The following is a 14,647-nucleotide window of genomic DNA, read 5'->3' as shown; positions in this document are numbered from 1 at the left end:
CAATTTGTTTTTTGTTATGCACAAACAATATATGTTAACTATGAAGTACAAACAGTTTATCGAAAGAATTTTCCGTTGTAGCATTCGATTTTTGCCAATTTGCATGGACACAAACAAGCGGACACTTTATTTTAGCGATGACTGTAAAAAATGTAAGAGATAATTCGAGGCAACAGTTTGCAATGGGTTTTTTCAGCATACAAGACATAAACATTGGCAACACCGTGGGTTTGACACCTTATTAGGTCAGCTGCTCACAGATATAAACATAAAGATCAAAGTTCTACGAAGTCATATATAAAGTTGTGTTCTGAGTCGCTTTGATCTAAAATTGGAAAAGTGATCAATAAAAATTTTTGGTGGAGTTTTAAAAAAGCTAAAAAGCTCTAGTGGATTTTTGAGTATTATATCACAGACAAACAGACGTAACACTGAAATTTTTTTTCATCGATCACTTATTTAACGATCTTTTCAAATTTGCTATGTTTCAAACCTCACACCCAGAGGCGCGCACATCGTTTTTCTTTGTGTTTGACGTTTTACACTACCGCCATCTGCAGGTCTTGTTGCACAAAACAGTGTTTCGTGCAACATGCTCACCAGATGATGATGGTGTAAACTGGCCGATGGATTTTAATGGAATTTGTTCTAAGGCGGCATCCACAAATAAGCGTTACGGTTATACAAAAATTAAAAAAATATTATACAAAAAGCGGGGTCAAAAATTTCCAATTTTAGCGTTACGTAATAAATGGATGCTGCCCAAGCAATACGAATGTGATTATATTATAATTGATAGCAGGATGCATTTGATTTAACTTAAAGAATAAGTTATTTTCGTAGGGGACGTTTTAGTAAATGAATCTTCGAGCTGTAGAAGATCTATAAATAAATGAAAACCAAATTTTGTACTATACCATTTAATTCTACTAGAGTTTGTATTGTTTAACAGATACGTGTATTTCTGCCTCAATTCTGCCGTCTTCAGTGTCGTGTACTAGACTCGACTCGAAGTCGAGTAGGAGGGTAAAATGAGTTCCAGGGGCGTTTACAGTATTTTTCCTGGGGACATGCAGGATTCTAAAAGAGGCGTAAGAGGAATGGGAGTTTATTTATTCAGTCACCCCTTTACATCCATTACTCACGTTTGTAGATGACAAAAGTAAGAAATTAATCACCAAGTCTCCCCCAGTCAACTTTTGAATTTCAATCTTTAGCTAATGCACAGATTTTTTGACAGATTCAAGAATACAGCTGGGAACACAAAAACGCATTTTCCCAGCAAAGATAGTGCTGGTGGATACGTCGACCATGCAAATATAGGCAGTATAGTCTCGTATCTCATTATGTTCAAACACTCTCTCAAATCGTCATACCCCTTAGGGGTGGTACACAAAGTATGTCACGCTAAATTTCAACTTTTTCGATCCCTTCCCTTCGTCACACTTTTCGTATGAGTCTTCTGAAAATTTTGTAAGGCTTGTCACGCTTGGCTTGACCCTCCTTTAGACAGAATTATGCCACATATTGTGGAGTTTTTCGGTAAAAATAACGGTAAAATCAAGTTTTTACATAATTTATAAGTTTTTATATCGTCAAGACTGATCTCATTTTTGAAATTGTATATCAAATGTAGTGTCATAATATCAGACAAATTATTCATAATCTTTAATCGTTTCCAGTTTTTAAAGCAACTGATTCAATCAAACCGACTCAACACGAGAAAACACTATTAACCTTACAATGATCGAGATCTCTCTCGATAAAACCTGATGCAGTGGTCATTTTCTGGAGGATAGTTCCCTTCGTCGGATTTGCTTTCGCTAACGGTCTCATCTTTCCTATCCACGCACAAATTCTCCTTCGTCTCGGTGCATCCGCCACGCTCTGGATCCCGATGGCGAGCGGCTTGCTGTGCCGAACGCATCCTCTTGGCCAGCGATAGTCTGCCCTCGCTCTGTCCAACCGATGGTCTCCGTACGGGTTTACCCTGCTCCTCGGCTTGCTTGCGTTTGCGAATTTTGATGCTGATTTGGTGGGTTAGGGTCAGAAGTTTGTGGCAATCCGCACAGAATTTATTGCCGCGGAAAGAATTCCGTGCCACTTCGAACGATTCGGCAAGCTCCTCCAAAATTCCATCGGTTTCTTCCGAATAACTTGCGATTGGTGCCCATTCCCGTTGGCACATGGAGCAGAGCTGGGATTCCATTCTTGCTGGAGTCTGTGGGAAACACTGAATGTTCAACAACGTACACATCGAAAATGGATATTTTGCCTTCCTATCCAGATGGTTTTGTTATAAAATGGGCAATGACCATTCAATCCCTATTGTTTCGTTTATTTAACAAATACAAACGCATGAGAGCATTGTCATGTTATGAAATGTGTACACTAGGGTGGCCCATAATGATCAAATTACTAAATTCTTGGATAACACCTCCAATTTTGATCATTTGGACACTCAGAGGCTTCAGTTGAGGTTTGAGCTGAATTCGTCAATTCTAAATGCAAAAAATCGACCAAATATAAGGGAAAAATGTTCCAACTACAAAGAGCCAAAGGATGCGTTATAGTCGATATAACTCTTTCGTTAGTGATTTAAATAATCTCCTATCAATAGAGAAAAGACAAAAACTGAAAGTCTTTTCTTTAAGAAGGGCTGAAAGTCTCGTTAATAAAGAAAATTCATTCATTCTTTAAGAAACAAACAAATTTTATGTACTTCGGGTAATTTAATTTCGAGTGAACGGGCAGATCCTCAGAAAAGCTTATTTTTCAAAAATGCTCCGAATACTTTCAAATGTCGTGAGTCGAATAATTATTCAAAAATATTAGGCTCGTACCGTTTTGATTCATAGCACAAAGTTTTAAGGCCCCCCATATTACGTGACATATAACAAAGTTTTACAGATTTCAGGCTTAAATTTACATTACTTCATGTTTACATCGCATATATGAAGTTCACACGACGTGTAATGTTCCATTTTTTAACAGTGTATAAATAGCATCTTTAAAACAAGATGTGAAGCTCATATATTGAGTAAGATAATATTATAAGTCATTCGTTATAAATAAAGCCGTGCAGAGTCCGACTGTGAATCTTCAAGAAGAATGACATCCCTGCCTTAGTTAACACTACTACAGCCCACTTTATGTAGATGATTGGATACGATGTGGGGTATTTAGTTATATATGACATTGGATTGGATAGTGTCTATTGTTATAACATAAGGGCGGTCCAAAATTTAAAAAAAATGAAAATCCAGTCTGCTATATCTTTTTTACCATCCTTACGATAAAAATAGTGTTCTGTGAAATTTTCAGCTTTTTCAGTAGTGATTTAAATGTGGCCCAAAGACGGTGTAGGTTAACCCTCTAATACCCAAATTTTTATTTTCGATTTAAATATTATTTTTCGTTATCTAAAATCGTTCTAAACACGTTCTGGGCAATTATTTTTTTTATTCGTGAATTTTTGAATTTTGGTTTATGATTTTTATAATTTTTATTTTTGAACATCCCTAGCTTTTTTCATTTTTTCTTGAAGCCTTTTCTGGTTGTTGATTTTTGGCAATAATAAAAATTTAAATTTTTGCAGTACTTTTAAAAATATTAAATTTTCAATTTTTTTTCGGAGCGTATTTTATTTTCCGTGTAACTAACGGAAAAACAGGTTTGAAATTATTTTGATACCACCAGGCTCTTCTTTTGTGATAGGTCGGTCGTAGAAAAATATAAAAGGTATGATTTTTTATATTACACGTTAAATTAACCCCGGGCATTTATAGGTTATATAAGAATACAATTTTTCAAACAATTTTCAAAAATACAAAAAATTTCCAAAAGTCATAAAAAACTTTTCATACATGCGTGTTATGAGTCAAGGTTTAAGCCAAAAATAAAATAATTTTGATTTCCGAGCTACGAAAAAATACACAAAATTCCAAAGTGTACCCCGTCTAAAGGCGGGGTTGGGTATTAGAGGGTTAATATGGAATTTACTATGGCGAAATTTTGAAAAATGTTCCAAACACGCAACGACTGTAATCTGGGTGGCCACCAAACCGGGAAAACGGGAATATCAGGTAAAATACGAGAATATGAATCTACCGGGAAAAACGAGAAAATCCGGAAACTTGAGTTGATCACCGGGAAAATGGTGTCGAACTAACATTTTCGGGGTCTAAATTTACAAAAACGCCTATAATAAGTTGTATCGATTTTATGTTTGATTATATTGTAATTGAATCTGTCAGCTTGAACAAATAATTGTTATTGGAATGTATTAAACATATAAATCTCTAATCTAATTTCTACTATGCTATACTACGCTTCTTAAAAATATGTCACTCTTCTCAATAGTCCGTATTTTTTTCCTTTTACTGTCAGGGGAAATGATGTTTGAACTTTTCTCTAACTTATTTGATTCGAAATTTTGAATCTAAGTTTAATAAACTCTTCCAGAAGATTTTAGCACTAAAAAATGTTAGATTGAAAATGAAAGTAGATAATTGTTTTCAAATCATTTATTTATGAGCTTCTAGTATGTCATTAGTTGTCTAATCGACTAAGAATTGAATAAAGAAGTAGAGATACATGCGTGGAATAATGCCGAATGGTTTCGTTAACATATTGTGTTACTAATGACAAATTCCATGTCAAATCGGTCAGTCACAGAACTCGACCATCTTCGATTTGCAGTAAATTTGTTTTTAGTATGACAGAATAAGTGTTTTCCATAGAAAAAATGATCATTTTGACTCAAGAATAACTTTTGAAAATGCATAGACCATTTTATGGCGTAAATTCAAAAATATTGAAAATGGTGTTTTTGTGTAATTTCAAATTTAATTTTTTTTTTAATTTTTCATGAAAAATCATAAAATATTTTTTCAGTGTATATCTTTTTCTTTAGTCCAAACGGTTTACTGCAACATCTTCGTAGAACATTTTTCTCTGAAATCAATAGTTTCGGAGTTAGAATTTTCCAAATAAATTGCATGCCAAAGCATATAGGTCATTTTAAAAAGTTATTCTTGAGTCAAAATGAGTAATTTTTCTATGAAAAACACTTATTGTACCATGCCAAAAACATGTGAAAAATGTAATCCAATTCAAAGATTATCGAGAACGATTTTTATTTTTTTTAGATTTGTTCTGGATGGAATTCGTCTAACATTAGAATCATTAATTTTGAGAATTGCAGTTGGACCCCGCTCAGGGTGGATTGCAAAATATCGCCGGGTAAAATTCACCCACATTAGGACGTAGCCAGGATTATCGCCAGAAAATAGTTTTTGTTGAAAGGATCTTTGAGGGTATTTTTGGATAACTTGCTTGCTCCTGCGGGGGCGGGCGACGAGGGCAGGATCAAACGCGTCGTTCGCGTAGGGAAATGAAAAAGCGCCGCGGATCGTTAGTAGTGTTTGATCTATTGATCGCGTCGCTTGCTCTGGTGGGGGCGATTATCCCACTAACCCAATATCCTTTCCATGACAACCGTGGAGATCCAGAGGTGATCTCGGTCTCTAGTGACAACGGTAGTCACACTAACATTCCTTCCCTTCCCCGATGACCGTAAGGACGTGGCCGGCGCCGTTATTGACTTTTAAATTTTGAGCTCTCGATTTGTGCACATTGGTAAGCTAATCCCGAGCCATTCATTAAATCTCTGTGCAACTTCGATTGTTCTGGTCAATCACGGTGTAGCAACTACGAATTGTACGGTCATCTATGCTTATGCTTATGCTTATAAATTATTCCAAGATTTATTTCCACGAGTCTTCAAAGAGTTCAACAAATTTTAATTCTGGGGTGAGGACGTAATGCCAAAAAAGAAGAAGAAATTTCAATTTCAGTTCTGTACAAATAAGATAAAATATTTGATTTTATTATTGATATTATTTTATGGGGAATTCTCAGCGAAATTCATATACCTCTTTGTAGAAAATTTCTGGAAAAAATAAGGACTTATTTAAAAGGATTTCCAATTATCTGAGGAATTCAAACTTCTAAGAAAAATACTGAAAACCCTCAGACAAATCTCAAGAAGTATATTTGAAATAAGTCAAACAATTCGTGGAAGTATACCTAAAATTATTGGTAAAGGAATACTCGGGAAAACCACGGGATTTTTTGGCCAACGGTACGTCAAGAAATTCCTTCTGTGGTCTTCAGAGTAGTTGAAACCTTGATAAAATCCTAGAATGATTCCTGTAGGAGTTTTTGAAGAATTCTTGAAAAATCCATGTGAAATTTGCGAAATTTCATTGTCAATTTTTTAGAAAATCAATTAATTGACGCCTGTATGGGAACGCCAGATAGTTTATTACTAGGAATATTATAGTGCAGTTTTTTTAAATACTAGAAAAAACCCTGCTGGCATTACCTAAAATATTGTGTAGAGTTTCTTCACGAAAGCGTTGGAAAAAATACCATGTTTTAAAAAAATATAGTTAGAATTTCTGCAAAAAAAATCCTTAAAGAATTTCAAGATGAACTCTTGAAATTATTTTCTCGTTTTTTTTCAACGAAATCCTAAACGAATCTCTGGATACGTTTTTGAAAAAAAAAAATGTTGGCAAAATCCATGGCATGATGTCATACAAATTGCCAGGAGACATTATCAAAGAAATACCCTGATGAATTATTTAAGGTCACCCGAAAATAAGTTTGGGTGATTTCTGGTTGGTATTTTTTGAATTATTTGAAAAATAACACCTGAAAGTATTTCGATTTACAGTCACTGTTTATAGTAAAAACATAAATTGCAATTTAAAAAGCTTTTTTGTATTTTATTTGTGCGTACAAAAGTTTGTACCCTGAATATTTTTTTTCCCATTTTGAGCCTCCCAATTGATGTCTGACGTCAATAGGGTCCTAAAGCCCTGTCTCAGTTTTAGTACCAAACGCTTAAGTTTAGGCCAGAAACACATGTTTACCGAATTTTTAAATGATTTTCGTTGGTTTATGTGTGTGTGATACAATCCACCTCCCACTGGCCGGCAGTGCTTTTATGGAAGAAAATTGTATGCATGTATTTAATAATACCCTTCGATATCTTTATATCTGCAGACAATTTTAGCCCGGGAGATGAAAGGTGATAGCTCTACTGAAATTCCAACGACCCATTTCAAGAATGGCAGTAAATACACACACATTCTGAGGTCATTTTCATTCACAGTAAGCCCCGCATAAAAACATCCAGATATCAAATGGATATATGCAATGTTTTTACACTTCCCGAATCGAAAATTATATTTTCGACCCTGGCACGTATTTAGTTTGAATTGGTAATAAGTGAGTAAAGTAAACAATAATAAAGAACGATTTTACCAGGATGTGAAGCAGTTTTTCTCCGTCGCCGCACTGGGGTTTCCGTAAAATACTATACACTTTTTCACTGTACTCCACGCGTAACACGTTCGATCCTGACCGCATCACCCGCTTCGCAGGAGCAAGAGTCGCAGTCAAGGGATCACACACTACTCTTTAAATGATTTTCGTTGGTTTAAGTTCAAAAAACATTTTATTATGGTTTTTAACATTTGTTACGTAAATTTTTTTATGTAAATTATTTTAAAATAAAATATTTTTTACGTTAATTTCTTATCGAATCGAAATAGTGTTTGTCATGTTTGTTTTACCTCTACTTTTCTTTAGTTGATTTTTGTTTATAAATTATGTACCTTAATGCAGGAAAACTAATCCACGTTCTCTATCAACATTATCCAATCCGGTTCTAAATACAATAATGTCAATCAGTAGTTTGGTTTTGGATCACCACGTTTTTACATGCCCATTATCCAAGTTACCCCAAAACGGAAAATCGACTTTCGATCATTATGAATAATAACAGGTGCATTCGATCTCGGTAATTATATGCAAAGTCCGTGTGAAATTTTATCGAAATTCATCGAATTCTCGGATGTCATATTTTCGGCAATCCGTTTTGGTGAGGTAGGTAAAATATCGAAGTTTGTATGGGACATTGTGATAAGATAATATGTATGAATGATTGGTTCAATAAAAAACTAACATTATATATTTTACACAAACGTTTGTGTTACAGTATATTTTATCAAACAATTAAAATATTTCATAATAAACTAACAAGTTTTTCCACGTACACAAACAAATATCCAAATAATTAAAATAATTCACATAAAATTTATTAGTTTTTTCCACATTCATCAATATTATCGGTTTATAAAATATGTATCAGGATTTTGTCTATCGAATTCAATCATTATCGTTTTAAGAACTACATCAATTAATTTGTCGAACAGCTTGATAATTCTCGAAATAACATTGACATTAATTCCAAAAGCACTGTTTTTCAATAGTTCGTCATCTACTCAACCTTAGAGATTTTTTGTTTGACATCTGGTGAGTCACCAAACAGAAGTTCCACGGATCGCATGTACTTTTCCGATTTCCTAACCGGTGTCAAAATGGGTCTCTCGACAAGTTTCCTATCTTCATCTGGTGATTTGGATTTTTTTGAAGAAGCTGTTCTCTGCAGACGCTCCTCGGCCCGCTGTAGTTCCTCTTCGATCATGCCCGTCTGAGGGAACCTCCCTCCATCGGTGACGTACGTCCGAACCAGATTCGCCGTCAAATTTCCTAGCACATCGAACTGGTAGAGAATGTCGACCATCCGTTCGCAGGTCGCACAGACGAATTGCGGCAGATCGGGATCGCTTGGAAGGATTCTGGAGAAACACCAAGCGAGTCGAGGATTCCGCGCAATGGCCACCAAGTGGTGCCTTTGCAAGCAAACCCGACACATCTTGGCAGTATGAATCTCAATCGAACGCATCACCGCAGATGGCTCGGTGAAATTTTTGGCCATGATTAATTTGGAACATCTAAAACAATTATAATTCAATTATTCTAAAAGGTTTGACAATATTGTTTTGTCATGTAATCAATTGACATTATCCATTTTCCAATCAACTGTATTCCAGAAAAAAAAACATTGTTAAAACTGCAACAGTCCTTTCTACTTCAAAAACTGTAGTACCTACATAAACTATTGTGTTTTTACAATGAAATTTATCGAGCTTTGATGAATATTTTTTCATCAATACGTTCCGTAGCTACTTCACAATACGATCATTTCAACTGACACTGCGAACAAAGTCATGGGCATTTGCTTGCGGAAGCGCAACCTCCCTTACATCCACCGAACAACTTTTTTTCTTAATCTAGCGGTGAACGTACAATCTCCGGAGCTTTCTTACACTACTGTCAGCTGATTTTCCGCACTTGAACATGACGAACAAAACAGCATGTGTGAGCCTACATCAACAGACACAGATGTTGTCTGTGGTATGTGGCAGGATCCGTAGGTCCCACAAATGTCCTCCACCTCTCCAATATATTACCACAATTCTCATTTGCCACATTGCACGTTGGGTCTGGCGTTGACATGCATTCAAAAAGGCTATTAGAAGATAGCTAGCCTGTGCCAGTTTATGTACCTACAGTGTTTGACAATACATTTGCTACTATTTAGATTTTCCATATAAAATGATCAACTTCGGTAGAGTAGCTCTCGTCTAAATCTACAACCTTGCTATCATGAAGCCATTCATTGTTCTTAGTTATGTCGAGTATGAAACTTTGTCAAAAAAATAACTTAAGTCAAACGGTTATTGCTTTCAAAGTCAAGATTGGGAAATAACTCAAAAATATAGCATGAAGTTTATGTTATGTCTGGCAAATTGTGAAAATTTCATTCAAATCGGTTCATAAATCACTTAATTCTAGTCCTCTATAACGTTGTGTATGAAACATCTAAAAAGTTGTAAATGTATTGTCCAATACTGTATATGTGGGTATTCCAGGACGTTGTTGATTGCTAGCATTCTAAATCGTTTTCACCACAAGCCTCGAATCAGTATCAACAATCATCAGCAGAATTGCGTAGGACAGATACTTCCTTAGCCTAGTGGTATCGTCCGCGGTTACAAAGCTAAGCCATGCTGAAGGTGTCTGGGTTCGATTCCCGGTCAGTTAAGGATCTTTTCGTAATGGAAATTTGTCCTTGACTACTCTGGATATAGAGTATCATCGTTCCTGCCACACGATATGCGAATGCGAAAGTAGCAAATTTGACAATGAAAGCACTCAGGTAATAACTGTGGAAGTGCTCAATAAGCTGGAAAGCAGGCAGTGTCCCAGTGGGGACGTAATGCCAATAAGGAAAACGAGAAGGGCTGGGCACATTCCACAAAAGCACAGAGTAAACGTGCGTTTTCTTTGCCTGCAAATGTGTTGTCATAATCATAAGACAGTGGGAATTGAGAAGAGTACCTAGCAGGGGGCAAGATAGGTTAGTGCCAGAATTTAAGAACCAAGTTTTCCCATGCAAAAAATACGGAGCAGGATGAGTTGAGTCCAGTGAATAAAATTGTCATCAAAACAGACGAAAAACAAACAAATATATAATAATATAAATATAAATAAAATAAAATAAATGAGTTTTTGTTGAACACAAAACCAAATTTGTTTTATGGATGCTGTTCGATAATGTGGCATTGTTTACCAACACGGATAAAGTTCTTGAAAATTCCTATGCGAAGCCCAGAAAATCGCTGTACACGTGGTGAGCGATTATTGTCGTATTCTGTGCAAGTGGTGATAAACTGTTGTTGCGGAATAACATTTTTGCAACAAGAATGAGAGATGACAATGTCTTTATTGCTGCGTGTTGAATGACAATTGATTAAATGGTTGAGACAATTTAAAAAATATTCATCTATTGCAGGTTTCTAATTGTTTGGTATTTCGATCGTTTTTATTACAGAAAATAAGCTAAGAGTTACAGTGGTCCATTCCTTAGGTGACCCACCTTGCCCCGCCTAACCCTATACTGAATTTCGACCTACAAGTGTTTTGTATCTCTAGTGGCCTTCCTTAGCCGAGTGGTTTATTTGAAGCTTTATCTGTTTTCGATGAACTATCTCTCAATTTTTTTTAAACTTTTACAAAGGAAGAAACGAGGACAACCGTACCAACCGTTTCATTTTAAGGGATAATAAAAATCGTTGGAAGTGGCGTTGCTAAGAATTTTGGTGCACACTTCACTGTTACCTTGTCTCCTTTTCCTGGGATGGGAAACAGGGTTTTCTTCCGTATTTCCTGGCTCCCTGATCCCTCTTGATTATTTAGATATACGATGGCAATATTATATAATAACCCGCCAATAATTAAAAGGAACATTCTCACCCAGTTTTCCTGCTTCTCGTTCAGCCTGCATTGCTAGTTACACTCTCTCATATTTTCGTTCATTATTGTTATAAAACTAAACCTGCATCTGTTCATCTGATCCATAAGTTACGTTTTGTCTTTGTGTCGTATGCTCAACATACTTCTCAACTTTCCATTATGTTATTGTTTTTACGAGCTGCACAAGCATGCAATTTTACTTCTTTTAGCACGAAATACATTGAACGTAAAACTTAACCAAACTCAATTTGGATAGCACGCCATTGATTGTCAATGGGATTCTTCTCTAGACACTTTGATATGCTGATAAAAAAAAACTTCAACCCCGTAAATAGGCTGACCATATGTACCGTATTTAACGGGACAGTACCGTTTTCATCCCTCGATGGACTGTCCCGTCGTTTTATGGAAAATGCTCGAATTGTCCCGTTTTTTTTTTTTTGGAAATGGAGAATTGGCACATATTTTTCATCACCAGTAAAAAAAAAATAACAACATAACAAACAGCTTTTAGAAATATTTCAGAGTTTATTGTCTAACTCATCTATTTTACAAGCAGTTATTAGTTTCTCAAACAGAGTTAAACTTGATCCGTACATGCTTCTACTTAACTTTTTGCGTTTTTTTACTCATATTTATGTCAAATTTCGGTGGATTTCCAAAATAAGGATCTTCATAAGCTAATTATTCATATAATACCTAAAATGAAAAAGAACAACTATGTGTTTACTTCTGATACGTAATTGATTGAATTAACTGTTTAAAAAGTGGATATTTCAATAAAGTAATGAAATATTAGAAAAATTTACGTTTGAATTTGAAAAATTGAAAAGAGTAACGATTTTTTTTAGAAAATTCTTAAAAAAAACGCTGCTTTTCGGAAATCAAAGAATGAGCTTCAAGGTTCTTAAGTGATTTTTATTGAATCATACAGACATGTAGCTTGTGATTGCATAATCTGGTTCTGCTACTTTCCCTCGAATGACGGTTTCCCGAATGTCGTTCTCCCAACGCCAGTTCTAAGAATGCTAGTTCCCCGAAAACCCCATTTCCCCGAATAGCTCAGTTCTCCGAAAAGTTCTAACACTCATAATTGTCATAACCTTTTGCATTTCAAGGTAGTGAACAATATGTATTTTTGCCAATATGTATTTAGTCGAGAATGATCAAATATCTCCTTCTTTGGTAGCTTATCGATCTTTCTAATTCAACACTATCTCGCTATCCGAGCAGTAGCAAAGTTCTGACCATTAAATCGAGATATTGATTTGATTGACATAAGAGATAAAAGATCTGAATATAATATCAAAATTTTATCCCTGGAACTTCTGAGCCATATCTAAATTTGATGTTGGAAGATCTAAGGAATAGCTCGTTGATATTGGTGAGATCTTATAAAAGCTGAATTTGATATGCTAATAGTATTAGCATGGAGTAAATTTTGGATATTATTTTCGGATCTTTTATCTCTTATATCTTCAAAGTTAATATCACTTTTGTATGTCCATATCAAAATTTGCTATTACTTAGCTTTTTTCGCCTGCTCGGGTAAAGACTATTATTGCACTTTTTGAGCTGCATTGCATTACAAGGGAACGGGCCATTCGGGGAAATGGCTTCGGAGAAACGGGTCATTCAGGGAACTGGAGTTCGGGGAAAGAAGCCCAATTGCATAATCTATGTCTTTTAAAAATTGTCCCGTTTTTGTTTTTTATTTATCCCGTTTTCATCTGGTTGGCTTATGGTCAGCCTACGTAAAACATTACTGTCTTGCTTTTTTAATTTAAAGAGCTATTCCAGATTATCGTTGATTTATCATCGGATCACAAAAATAATGACTTTAGTGACAATTTTTCTCAAAAAAAAGACTTTAGTGACTTTTTGTTGCAAATAGTGACTTTTTTGTAACCAGGTCGAAAAAATAAACAAAGTCACTAAAAATAACTCACTACCAGGCCTGCCTAGTGTACAAAAATAAATGGTGGGCCAACGGTACGAAGCTGTTGACATCGAGGATCCGGAAGTTGGACGTTAGTGCCGTCCAGCGCTCTTGTGAGAGCATCGCGACTAAGTTACGTCGTACGGCTGATTAGGGCCACTTCTCCAATATTCATTGACGTTTTTTTCAAGAATAAATATTATGTTTGAATAAAAATACGGAAGTTGTTAAAAAATATTACCATTTGACTGATAAAATTCTTCTGTCGAACCACAGTGCAAGGAAAAAAATAGATTCTAATTACATTTTCTACCTTAGTGTAATTATTAATTTAAAGTACCGTAATCCGGGGTATCATTGATCAGCGTGGTAACATTGATCGGAATGACTCATCTTATCAAAAGTTCTTATTATCATTTATTGATGAAACATTTCCAACTCATGAATAGTGCTTCTTTTTCTCATATTCAAGAGCTAATAAAAGTTAACATTTTTGGGAAAATTGCGTTTACCTTATGCGAAAATTTTGTTAACTTTTCGAAATAATGATTTTAATTGTTAAGGATGACACTGTTAAGAATGTAGAACTGCCTTAGGAAATTGCCTACCTTCAGGCGTATTCCGTGGTTCGAGGTGTTTTTAATTTTAAAGTTGTCAGCAACCAGGGATGTTGCCGCGGGGAACTTGGGGTCGTACCTGCCGGGAGACGGACCAAATGTCAGCAACCAGGGATGTTGCCGCGGGGAACTTGGGGTCGTACCTACCGGAAGATGGACCAAGTATCGCAACCAGGGATATTGCAATGGGAATCGTAGGTTTTTGCTGACGGTTTCGAGGCTTGAGTTCTACTCAGATGCTACTTCAAGCAGTTCAGCAGTCAACAGTTTCGTTTGAATTGGATAAGATGAAATAAATTTGATGTTTATTGCGTAATAGTTTGACTAACAATGACAAGTTGTTTTTTCACTCTGTTCCAGGGCCACCTACGTTGAATTGTTGTCCTTGATCACAACCTCGTTGCTACAAAAGTAACTTAAAAAGTAAATTACTTGTAAGCGTTTGGCCTTCATATTCGGCTTCAGGGGCCATGATTTAAGTATGTAACGACGTTTTCAATATTACCGAACGTTGTTTACATAGGTGACCAATGTTACCCCATATCAGCTAAATCAAAAAACCGCATAAAACATTTTTTTTCGACATGCTTAAATCTTTTAATAAACAAAATACAGTATACAGCTATTGGTGGCAGTACTTGTTTTAAAAATTTAAAATTTGCAACATTTGCATTTTCAAACGAAATATTGAAGAAACATTCAGAAAAATGATCAATGTTACCCCGGATTACGGTAATTATTAATAAATATAAGAGACAGAACAAGCGGCTAAGGGGTTTTGAGTTCCAATCCTAAGAAACAGCAGCTCCTACAGCGGCTTTATAGCTCTTGCTGTCCATGGTTGCTTTGGAATCAA

General features: G+C 35.5%; 1 protein-coding gene and 1 long non-coding RNA gene across 2 annotated transcripts in view; one reads left to right on the top strand and one right to left on the bottom strand.

Annotated features, from left to right (window-relative positions):
* The window catches only part of LOC5578530 (intron-binding protein aquarius), a 303,684-nt gene that overhangs the window by 259,763 nt on the left and 29,274 nt on the right, over positions 1–14,647 (top strand). The gene's annotated exons all lie outside the window — the stretch shown is intronic.
* Positions 8,498–9,491, bottom strand: LOC5578529. The gene is made up of 2 exons (XR_002498592.1): positions 9,030–9,491; positions 8,498–8,870 (listed from the first exon to the last, which is right to left on the bottom strand). It is a non-coding gene; the product is annotated as an uncharacterized LOC5578529 (long non-coding RNA).

The sequence above is a fragment of the Aedes aegypti genome, chromosome 1 (genome assembly GCF_002204515.2).
Source record: "Aedes aegypti strain LVP_AGWG chromosome 1, AaegL5.0 Primary Assembly, whole genome shotgun sequence".
In the NCBI taxonomy this organism is placed as follows: Eukaryota; Metazoa; Arthropoda; class Insecta; order Diptera; family Culicidae; genus Aedes; species Aedes aegypti.
The sequence above is the reverse complement of the archived record's forward strand: the minus strand, read 5'-3'. Positions and strand labels throughout refer to the sequence as shown.